We start from the raw sequence: 11,591 nt of genomic DNA on the forward strand, positions 1-11,591 counted from the left end.
AGTGTATCTTTTTAACATTGTGTGATGAAATGAAAAGTACATATAAAACAGAAGACAACGGTTGTCTGTAAGTAAAGCACTGTCTGAATTGCAAAATTTTTCTGTGGAACATCATGTTTACTTGAAAGAATGAAGGATATACAAGTGATGGTTATTCAGACTTTGATACTTGGCAGGCGTTCTCTAGAAAATGAAACAGAGGAAGCCTGTCACTTCAAACAACTGACAGTGTTTGTTGCCAGTGATAAAACTTGAGCTTCCAAAAGAAAATGAGAATTTGGGCAAAACTGTATCTGCCACCATGAGCTTGACAGCTTCCCAATACTTAACCATTTTTCTGATGACTGTGGTGATATTATTTTTTTATACTGTCAAATAGAATGTGGCAACAAGTCAATGAACCAGTATTTTCCAAATTATCTATCACACAATGTCAAAAAATCAGACATGGGTAAAAGATCTGGTCAAAGTCAGAGACAGACCAATGCATTCTAATGTAACAAAGTATGAAAAGCTCCCTGATAACATTTCAGATTTCACAGCAGCTAACCTTCTTAACACCACCCCTTGTAATTTCTGTGTAGTACCAAAGAATACCTGATAACATTTCAGATTCCACAGCAGCTAACCTTCTTACCACCACCCCTTGTAATTTCTGTGTAGTACCAAAGAATACCCACTATCTGAAAAGGCTACAGAAACACTCCTCCCTCTTCCAACTAATTCTCTATATGAGGCTAGATAATCCACATAATTCAACCAAACAATACACTGAACCAACTGAAACAGAAAAAAAATAGGAAAATCCAGCTGTCTCCAATTAAACCAGACATTAAAAAGATTCTCAAAAATAATGCTATTCTTCTCACTAACATTTTTGAAACAATAGCATTTTTAGTTTTTAAAAATGCTACTTATGTTTATTTGTCATGAGTTTGTTATTTCTAAGTGAATTAATAAATACTTCAATTTCTAATGTGGAGTAGATATATATTCCACATTGAAAAGAATATACTGAAGATTCCAAAGGTCTTTAATAAAAAAAAGTGTATGTAAGAGACCAGAAAGCTTGAAAGCTCTGGTCTACAATGGCACTGCCTGTCCAGAATATCCAAGAGGCTCCTAAGGATGAGGTCTTTTTGATTTCAGGGCCTAACAAAAATTAGCATTCTCAGTACTTATTCCAAAACACCAGGTCTGGCTTCCCAATTCTGCCAGAAGAGACAGTGAGAAGTTAAGAGCATTAAAGAAAAATTTTCTCACCTTTCACTGACAGATCAAAGCATCTCAGAGTGTTTTGCCTATGTTTTCCTCTAGGAGTTTTATAGTTTCTGGTCTTACGTTTAGATCTTTAATCCATTTTTATTTTATTTTTGTGTAGTGTTAGAAAGTGTTCTAGTTTCATTCTTTTACAGATGGTTGACCAGTTTTCCCAGCACCACTTGTTAAAGAGATTGTCTTTTCTCCATTGTATATTCTTGCCTCCTTTGTCAAAGATAAGGTGTCCATAGGTTTGTGGATTTATCTCTGGGCTTTCTATTTTGTTCCATTGATCTAGATTTCTGTCTCTGTGCCAGTACCATACTGTTTTGATGACTGTAGCTTTGTAGTATAGTCTGAAGTCAGGCAGGTTGATTTCTCCAGTTCCATTCTTCTTTCTCAAGACTGCTTTGGCTATTTGAGCTTTTTTGTATTTCCATAGAAACTGTGAAATTATTTGTTTTAGTTCTGTGAAAAATACTGTTGGTAGCTTGATAGGGATTGCATCGAATCGGTAGGTTGCTTTTGGTAGTATACCCATTTTCACTATATTGATTCTTCCGATCCATGAACATGGTGTATTTCTCCATCTATGTGTGTCTTCTTTGATTTCTTTCATCAGTGTTTTATAGTTTTCTATACATAGGTCTTTTGTTTCTCTAGGTAGATTTATTCCTAAGTATTTTATTCTTTTCATAGCAATGGTGAATGGAATTGTTTCTTTAATCACTCTGTTTTCTCACTGTTAGTGTATAGGAATGCAAGGGATTTCTGTGTATTAGTTTTATATCCTGAAACTTAACTATATTCATTGATTAGCTCTCATAATTTTCTGGTGATGTCTTTAGGGTTTTCTATGTAGAGGATCATATCATCTGCAAACAGTGAGAGTTTTACTTCTTTTCCAATCTGGATTCCTTTTTTCTTCTTTGATTGCTGTGACTAAACTTTCCAAAACTATGTTGAATAGTAGTGGTGAGAGTGGGCACCCTTGTCTTGTTCCTGACTTTAGGGGAAATGCTTTCAATTTTTCACCATTGAGGATAATGTTTGCTGTGGGTTTATCATATATGGTTTTTATTATGTTGAGGTATGTATCCTTCTATGCCTGCTTTCTGGAGGGTTTTTATCATAAATATGTTGAATTTTGTCAAAGGCTTTCTTTGCATCTATTGAGATAATCATATGGTCTTTATCTTTCAATTTGTTAATATGGTGTATCACATTGACTTGCAAATATTGAAGAATCCTTGCATCCCTGGGATAAAGCCCATTTGGTCATGATGTATCATCTTTTTAATATGTTGTTGGATTCTGTTTGCTAAAATTTGGTTGAGGATTTTTGCCTCTATGTTCATCAGTGATATTGGTCCATAGTTTTCTTTTTCTGTGGCATCTCTGTCTGGTTTTGGTATTAGGGTGATGGTGGCCTCATAGAATGAGTTTGGCAGTTAACCTTCCTCTGCAATTTTCTGGAAGCGTTTGAGTAGGATAGGTGTTAGCTCTTCTCTAAATTTTGATAGAATTCACCTGTGAAGCCATCTGGTCCTGGGCTTTTGTTTGTTGAAAGATTTTTTATTACAGTTTTGATTTCCATGCTTGTGTTAGGTTTGTTAAGATCTTCTATTTCTTCCTGGTACAGTTCTGGAAGGTTACACTTTTCTAAGAATTCGTCTATTTCTTCCAAGTTGTTCATTTTATTGTCATATAGTTGCTGATAGTAGTCTCTTATGATCCTTTGCATTTCTGTATTGTCTGCTGGGATTTCTGCATTTTCAGTTCTAATTTTGTTGATTTGATTCTTCTCCCTGGCTAATGGTTTGTCTATTGTATTTATCTTCTCAAAGAACTAGCTTTTAGCTTTGTTCACTTTTGCTATAGTCTCCTTCGTCTACTTCTCATTTATTTCTGCCCTAATTTTAATTATTTCTTTCCTTCTACTAACCCTGGGGTTCTTCGTTTCTTCTTTTTCTAATTGCTTTAGCTGTAACATTAGGTTATTTATTTGATTTTTCTCTTGTTTCTTGAGGTAAGCTTGTATTGCTATGAACGGTCCCCTTAGCACTGCTTTTACTGAAGCCCATAGGTTCTGGGTTGTCGTGTTTTCATTTTCATTTGTTTCTATGCATATTTTGTTTTGGTTTTTTTTTTATTTCTTCTGTGATTTGTTGGTTATTCAGAAGTGTGTTCAGCCTCCACATGGTCGCATTTTTAATAGTTTTTTTTCCTGTAGTCGACATCTAATCTTACCACATTGTGGTCAGAAAGGATGCTTGAAATGATTTCAACTTTTTTGTATTTACCAAGGCTAGATTTATGGCCCAGGATGTGATCTATCCTAGAGAATGTTGTGTGTGCACTTGAGAAAAAGGTGAAATTAATTGTTTTGGGGTGAAATGTCCTATAGATATCAATTAGGTCTAACTGGTCCATTGTATCATTTAAAGTTTGTGTGTCTTTGTTAATTTTCTGATTAGTTGATCTAGCCATAGGTGTGAGTCGGGTATTAAAGTCTCCCACTATTATTGTGTCACTGTTAATTTCCCCTTTCATACTTGTCAGAATGTCTTACATACTGTGGTTCTCTTATGTTGGGTGCATATATATTTATAATTTTTGTATCTTCTTCTTGGGTTGATCCTTTGATCATTATGTAGTGTCCTTCTTTGTCTCTTTTCACAGTCTTTATTTCAAAGTCTATTTTATCTGATATGAGTATTGCTACTCCTGCTTTCTTTTAGTCTCCATTTGCATGAAATATCTTTCTCCAGCCCTTCACTTTCAGTCTGTACGTGTCCCTTGGTTTGAAGTGGATCTCTTGTATACAGCATATATAGGGGTCTTGTTTTTGTATCCATTCAGCCAGTCTTTGTCTTTTGGTTGGGGCATTCGACCCATTTACATTTAAGGCAATTATTGATAAGTATGATCCTGTTGCCATTTACTTTGTTGTTTGGGGTTCAAGTTTATAAACCTTTTCTGTGTTTCCTGTCTAGAGAAGATCCTTTAGCATTTGTTGAAGAGCTGGTTTGGTGGTGCTGAATTCTCTCAGCTTTTGCTTGTCTGTAAAGCTTTTCATTTCTCCTGCATATCTGAATGAGATCCTTGCTGGGTACAATAATCTGGGGTGTAGGTTTTTCTCTTTCATCACTTTAAGTATGTCCTGCCATTCCCTTCTGGCCTGAAGAGTTTCTATTGAAAGATAAGCTGTTATCCTTATGGGGAACCCCTTGTGTGTTATTTGTTGCTTTTCCCTTGCTGCTTTTAATATTTGCTCTGTGTTTGATCTTTGTTAATTTGATTAATATGTGTCCTGGGGTGTTTCACCTTGGATTTATCCTGTTTGGGACTCTCTGGGTTTCTTGGACTTGGGTGGCTATTTCCTTCCCCGTGTTAGGGAAGTTTTCAACTATTATCTTCTCAAGCCCTTTCTTTTTGTCATCATCTTCTGGGACTCCTATGATTCAAACGTTGGGGTGTTTAACATTGTCCCAAAGGTCTCTGGGGTTGTCATCATTTCTTTTTTTCCCTCTCTGCTTCACTTATTTCCACCATTCTATCTTCCACCTCACTTATCCTATCTTCTGCCTCAGTTATTCTACCGTTGGTTCCCTCCAGAGTGCTTTTGTTCTCAGTTATTGCATTATTCATAATTGATTTGACTTTTTTATTTCTTCTAGGTTCCTGTTAAACATTTCTTGCATGTTCTTAATCCTTGTCTCTAGTCTATTTACCTGTAACTCTATTTTGTTTTCAAGATTTAAGAACATCTTTACTATCATTATTCTGAATTATTTTTCAGGTAGACTCCCTATCTTCTCCTCTTTTGTTTGGTTTGGTGGGCATTTATCATGTTCCTTTACCTGCTGAATATTTCTCTTCCTTTTCATTTTGTTTAGATTGCTGTGTTTGGGGTGGCCTTTCTGTAGGCTCTAAGTTTGTGATTCCTCTTTATTGTGGAGCTTGCTCCCTGTAAGTGGGGTTGGTCTAGTGGCTTGTCAAGGTTTCCTGCCTGGTTAGCAGAGCTTGAGTCTGTGTTCTGGTTGGTGAACTGGATCTCTTCTCTCTGGAGTGCAATGAAGTGTCCAGTAGTAAGTTCTGGGGTGTCTGTGGGTTTGGCATGGCTTTGGGCAGCCTGTCTTTTAATGCTCAGGGCTGTGTTCCTGCATTACTGGAGAATTAGCATGGTATGTCTTGCTCTGGAACTTGTTGGCTCTTAGGTGGAGCTTGGTTTCAGTGTAGGTATGGAGGCTTTTGGATGAGCTCTTGTCTATTAATGTTCCCTGGAGTCAGGAGTTCTCTGGTGTTCTCAAGTTTTGGATTTAAGTCTCCTGCCTCTGACTTTCAGTTTTATTCTTACAATAGTCTCAAAGACTTCTCCATCCATACAGCACAGATGATAAAACATCTAGGTTACTGGTGAAAAGATTCTCTGCAGCGAGGGACACTCAGAGAGGTTCACAAAGTTACATGGAGAAGAGAAGAGGGAGGTGGGAGATAGAGGTTACCAGGAGGAAAAGAGGAGGAGTCAAAACGGGAGAGCGCAATCTAGCCAGTAATCAATTCCCTATGCATTCTCCACAGTCTGGAACACCCAGAGAGGTTCACAGAGTTGCACAGAGAAGAAAAGAAGGAGGAGGGAGATAGAGGTGACCAGGTGGAGAAGAGGGGGAAGTCAAAAGGGGAAAGACCAATCTAGCCAGTAATCAGTTCCCTAGGTGTTCTCCACAGCCCAGAACACCCAGACAGATTCACAAAGTTAAGCAGAGAAGAGAAGGGGGAGGGAGGAGATAGAGGTGACCTGGGGGAGAAAGGGGAGAGTCAAAGGGGGAGAGAGCAATCAAGCCAGTAATCACACCCCTAAGTGAAAAAAGATACTGAAAATTAGATCCTTAAAGGTACAAAATTGATAACAAATACCAAAAAGCAAAGATTAAAAATCTAGAGTGGAGGTTAGACTCTCAAAAATACAATATTAAAAATACAAAACAAAATCAATCACAAAAATTATAAAAAATATATATATGAAATTTGCTTTTAAAATAGGGGGTTTTTTTTGCAAGGTAATAGTAAGTTATAAAAATGCAAATTAAAGGAGTAATAAAGAACTTAAAAATCAAAAAATGATAATAGTAAAAATATATCTAGGACTTTCTCTGGAGCTGTTGTGGGCAGTGTGGGGTCAGTTCAGTTTCAGATAGTTCCTTGTTCTACCTTGTACTTGTTCTCAAGGTCTAATAGGCCCCTTCCAATGCTTAGTCAATGTTAACTACCGGGTTTTAATCTCTTGCACCTGTCACTTCCAGCGAGGTTCCCTCTTCTTTATTTTGGCTTCCTCTTTTTGCATGTCTCTTCAGTGTCTAATTTCCACTCTGACACAAAGGGGGTAAGGTGGTCACTTATTTAGGCTCACTTGTTCAGTTGTGCTGTGGAGAGGGAGGAACGCTGCAAACAAATACACTGGTGTGTGGGGGGAGTGCTCGCAGTGTCTGGACCACACTAGGTTTGCCCCTGCTCACGGCAGCATGTGCTTTCCAGGTCTACACTGCTCAGGCACCAGGGTGCTCTGCAGGGGAACTGTCCAAAGCGGGCCCTGCGTTTCGTGTACTTCCCAGGTCTAAGCTGGTCAGGTTCAGGTTCTTGGGTACTCCGCAAGGGCACAGACTCAGTTGGGTGTGCATTTTGTGCCCTTCCCAGGTCCGAGCAGCTCAGGTGACCAGGTGCTTGGTGAGTGCACTGTCCCAGGTGGGCCGTGTGTCTTAATCACCTCCCCGGTCCGGCCACTCGGTTTCCCAGGTGCGCAGCAAGAGCACCATCTCAGGTGTGCCGTGTGTCTCCTCTAGGGAGCTGATCTCAGGCTGCGATCCTCCTGGCAGATGTCAACCATCCAGGATCACAGGAAGACGTGGTTAGCAACTGGGAGCCTGCTCACAGTTTGGTGGAGGATGCCAGTCTCTGGGGCCAAGATTGGATTGCCCCTTGCCTTCTGGCTCTGGCTGTCGCACACCTGCCTCTCTGCCTCCAGAAGGGGAGGAGCCTGTACGCAGCTGGCTAGCTCTCCTTTGGTATTTGCTCAATCCTTTGTTCTTGAGCCCACCAGGCTGCAGGTTGGGTTAGGTTAGAGCCTTTCGCGGGAAAGTTTTTTTTTTTTTCCTCTCTGGCTATCCCACAGTTTGGGTTGCTATCTCATGTTAGCTCCCTCAGATTGTCCTCAGGGCATTCTGGCCCAGTTCTTACCCTAAAGCATGCAGCCCGCGCCTCCCTGTCCAGTCCCCCGATCACTGGTGTCGGATGCGTGCCTGCGACTGGGCTACTTCTCCGCTGGGAGTTGCAGTTAGGCGCGTATTCTGTGGGGTTTTTTTTTTTTCTCCCGGTTATGTCGCCCTCTGAGATTCCAAAACTGTCCACAGACCTGCCAGTGAGAGGGTTTCTTGTTGTTTGGAAACTTCTCCTTCACGACTCCCTCCCCAGGACGGGTCTCCATCCCTAATTCTTTTGTCTCTCTTTTCATGTTTTATATTTTGTCCTACCCCCTTTCGAAGAGAATGGGCTGCCTTTCTGGGTGCCTGGTGTCCTCCACCAGCATTCAGAAGTTGTTTTGTGGAAGTTGCTCAGTATTCAAATGATCTTTCGATGAATTTGTGGGAGAAAAAGTGGTCTCCCTGTCCTATTCCTCTGCCATCTTGGGACCACCCCAATTTGAAGTTTTTATACACAGAATAACACACTACAGTAAAATTTGGAAGCATAAGAGATATGACACTCTCTACCCCTTTTTTTGTAAGGTCAGTTTTAGAAGACTTCATTTGGAAGTTAAGAATCTGGAAATTGATTCTTCTAAAACCGTATGTGGGGCTTCCCTTGTTTTCCAGTGCTTAAGACTGAGCTTCCACTGCAGTGGGGCTCAAGTTTGATTTCTGGTCAGAAATATTCCCTGAAGAAAGAAATGGCAACCCACTCTGGTATTCTTGCCTGGGAAATCCCATGGACAGAGGAGCCTGGCAGGCTACAGTCCAGGAGACAGGAAAGAGTCGGACAGGATTGAGCAGGAAAGTTCCCTCCAAACCCAGCTCAGGTCTGTCAGACTGTTTCCAATTCTCTTTTCAGGCCTTGCTGTATCTTTACTAAAGATACTTTGTATCTGGAAGGTCCTCTCACCTCTTTATCCCCAGAAAACATTTGATAACTTTTCAATGCTACATTCAGTCCAATCAATAGAGCTGGTAACTTTTGGGAACTAAGGGGGGGTGGTTTTCATACAAACAGTACTTCAGTATTTATTGCAAATAACTAAGGATGGAATGGAACACTTTCCCAAAGGGTCCCCCCTGCTACTTGTTGACTGCCTAAATCAACAGCTAATTAAGTTAAGGAAGATGAAATCTGGAGTATCTGAGTAGGTAGGAGTAACTCCCCAAGGAAGGAAGCATTAAAACATTTCCTGAGGGGGGGGGGGGGGGGGAAGATCTCCTAGATGCAGAATGGAAATGTGAAGATAACAGAGTTTTCCAAATAAATTTGGGTTAAATATTTTTCTAATGTTCTATTAGAACACACACCACACAATATGACAAACACTGTTTTCATGCTTAAAATTTCCCCTAAACTCTGTGCAAACACGCCTGCCCTGTGCACCCCTGTATCCCCCAGTGCCTTCCATAATGCCCTGGCTCACTATGTATTTGTGGATGTTTATTAAAAATTGTTGGATGATTAAAGGAAGTAATGGATTGATGAACACATGAAGAGTTAAATTCTCTACAGTTAGGGAAAGTATTTCTCTATATAGACAGTGAAGATGGGGAAGTTAAAAGCGGGGTATTCATGTTAAATTCAGCCGTGAGGCCTGAGAGGAGCTTGGGCTCACACTAAAGCGAGGGGAATTTAAACTATAGCGGGGCGGGAAAGGAGGCTCGGAGGCCTACGGTGAAATGATGCTGCAGGGATCGGGGAATCAGAGGAGCGGCGACTAAGTTCACTGGGCGCGGCGGGAAAGGGGGCAAGGAAGGGTGCAGAGGGGTTCCGAGGAGGCGCGAAGACCTGGCAGGGTAGGAGGCCGCGGATCCCTCTCCTCCCAGGTGATGGAGAGGTGGCTGGCAGGAAGCAGGGCTGGGACAGGAGCGGCCAGAGGGCTGGAAGCCGCGTCAAAAGGCCCGGGACAGAAGAAGGGGCGGGAGAGTCGAGCCGGCAGAGGGTCGTTGCCCCGGCTCCGCGGCCACACTTACCCAGCGGACTCAGCTTCGCCGCAGCTGGGCGCCGGCTTCGCGCTGCTTCCTCCCTCCGCCTGCGGGCGAGCGGGCGGCCTCAGGCGCCCCTAGCAACCACGCACGGCCACGCGACCCGCGCTCTCAGCCGCCGGCGCGACTGCCACCAGACACGCACTGCGCGCGCCCCCAGCGGACGCACCGAGGGCCTGAAGGGGCGATCCCAGCGGGAGGGAGGCAGGCGCGCGGAATCTCGGGGTTTAATGGAGCTTGGAAAGACGGCCGTCACAGGGCTCGCGCACGCGCAGCCGCTTCAACGCGGGTGGGACTCGCAGAGCGGAATTCTGGGAGATGTAGTCTCAAGGTTAAAGCCCTGAAAGGCTACGTTCCGGCACGCCGGGATCCTCTAATACTTTGATTCAACCTAACCCCTATGGACTCTTTCTTTGGCCGTGCCTTAATTTGCTCCTCTAAAACCAAAGAACTCAGACTTCATTAAATAATTTTCTTGTAGTACTTTCCAGTTAAAAGCCTTTGAGTTTGACCCCAGGAAAGAAGAGATCGCCAGATTCGCTATGCTTCGCTCTACCTACCTTCCCCTAACCCCAACCCAAGCAGCAGGCTCCAATTACAATCACCTGCTTTCTGAGCTTCAAGTGTGAACATTAGGAAACACTGACTCAATTAATTATCTCTCCAGGCAAGATAGATTGTGACCCCTCAGACTCAGATGTCCCTGGTTCTAACGAATTCGGAGATCTCAAAAGAACTGAAGGGCGAAAAGAGCTTTTCTAAATAGTCTTCTACGAAAATAATGGGAACAATAAGAGATGAAACTAATTTAAGAAAAGCAATCTGAGCCACAGCAAAGATGCTTAATAAATAATTGATTCAGGCAACAGTCATTGATCAGCTATAAATTATATCTCATGATGTGATGCAATTTGAACTACACAGTAACATTAGGAAGTAGTATATTTTTGTCTAAAAATCAGTTGAATCTGAATCCAATCAAGCTTTTGGCTCCAACTTCCAGTTTATAGGAAATAAAGAGAAACATTGTCACAAGAAGGCCATCTGACAAATTCAGAATGTAGGCCAATGTATGAAGGAATGACCTCATTTCTTCAACAAATTCAGAGTATAAAAAAAGAGTGAGGTTTCCTATGTTGTAAGATACTTAAGAGACGTAATCACATCAATGAGTGGACCTTGTTTAGATACTGATTCAAATAAGCCAACTGCAATTGTCTTTTGAGACAATAGAGAAATCTGAATATAGACAGGGGACATTAAGAACATAGATAACGTTAAGAAATCATTAAGTTTTTTTTAGTTTACTGAATGTTGACAACCCCCCTCCCACCAATATATCCTTGTCTTAATTCCAGGAACCTGTAAATATTACCTTATTTGGCAAAATATGTGATTAATGATTTTGAGATGATCTTGAAAGGATTAATAAATTTTCCTGGATTATCTGGGTGGGCCCTAAATCCAATAAGAAGAATCCCTAGTGAGGCAGAAAGAGATGGGACAGACACAGAGAAGATACAGAAAAAAATGGAGAGGCAACTTGTCACCAAGAAGGTAGAGATCAGAGCTAAGTAGAATGCCTGGGGGCACCAGAAGGTGGAAGAGACAAGAATGGATTCTTCCTTAGAATCTTCTGAGGAAATGGAGTTCTTCAGACAAACTGATTTCAGAATTCTGGCTTCTAGAACCATGACAGAATTTGTTGTTTTAAGTCACCAAATTTGTGGTAATGTGTTGGCAGCCACAGAATGGATATTGTGACATTATTTAAGAAGATATCCTTATTTTTTACCAGATACTTTAAGGTATTAAACGACATGATGCCAAGGAGTTGCCTCTGTGTGTGTGTGTGTGTGTGTGTGCGCGCGCTTTAAAACACTATAGCAAACAATGTAGTAGCAATGAGCACACCTAACACCCAGGTCTTAGTTTCTAATATCACTCCATTACCAGGAACCAGGGCTTCCCTGGTGGTAAAGAATCCGCCTGCAATGTGGGAGACCTGGGTTCAATTCCTGGGTTGGGAAGATTCCTTGGAGAAGATGATGGCAACCTACTCCAGTATTCTTGCCTGGAGAATCCCATGGACAG

At 41.6% G+C, this 11,591-nt stretch overlaps 1 protein-coding gene across 3 annotated transcripts in view; it reads right to left on the reverse strand.

Annotated features, from left to right (window-relative positions):
• TTLL4 (tubulin tyrosine ligase like 4) overlaps positions 1 to 9,678 on the reverse strand; it is a 34,602-nt gene extending 24,924 nt beyond the window's left edge. For 2 of the 3 annotated variants that reach the window (XM_061148728.1, XM_061148729.1), the window contains exon 1: positions 9,486 to 9,678. The gene's annotated coding sequence lies outside the window, so the exon portion shown is untranslated. Of the gene's footprint in view, positions 1 to 7,497; positions 7,516 to 9,485 lie in introns of those variants that run through there. The other variant, XM_061148730.1, reaches the window with a different exon arrangement.
• Between the last annotated feature and the right edge of the window lie 1,913 nt (positions 9,679 to 11,591).

This window comes from Dama dama, chromosome 8 (genome assembly GCF_033118175.1).
Source record: "Dama dama isolate Ldn47 chromosome 8, ASM3311817v1, whole genome shotgun sequence".
NCBI lineage: Eukaryota > Metazoa > Chordata > Mammalia > Artiodactyla > Cervidae > Dama > Dama dama.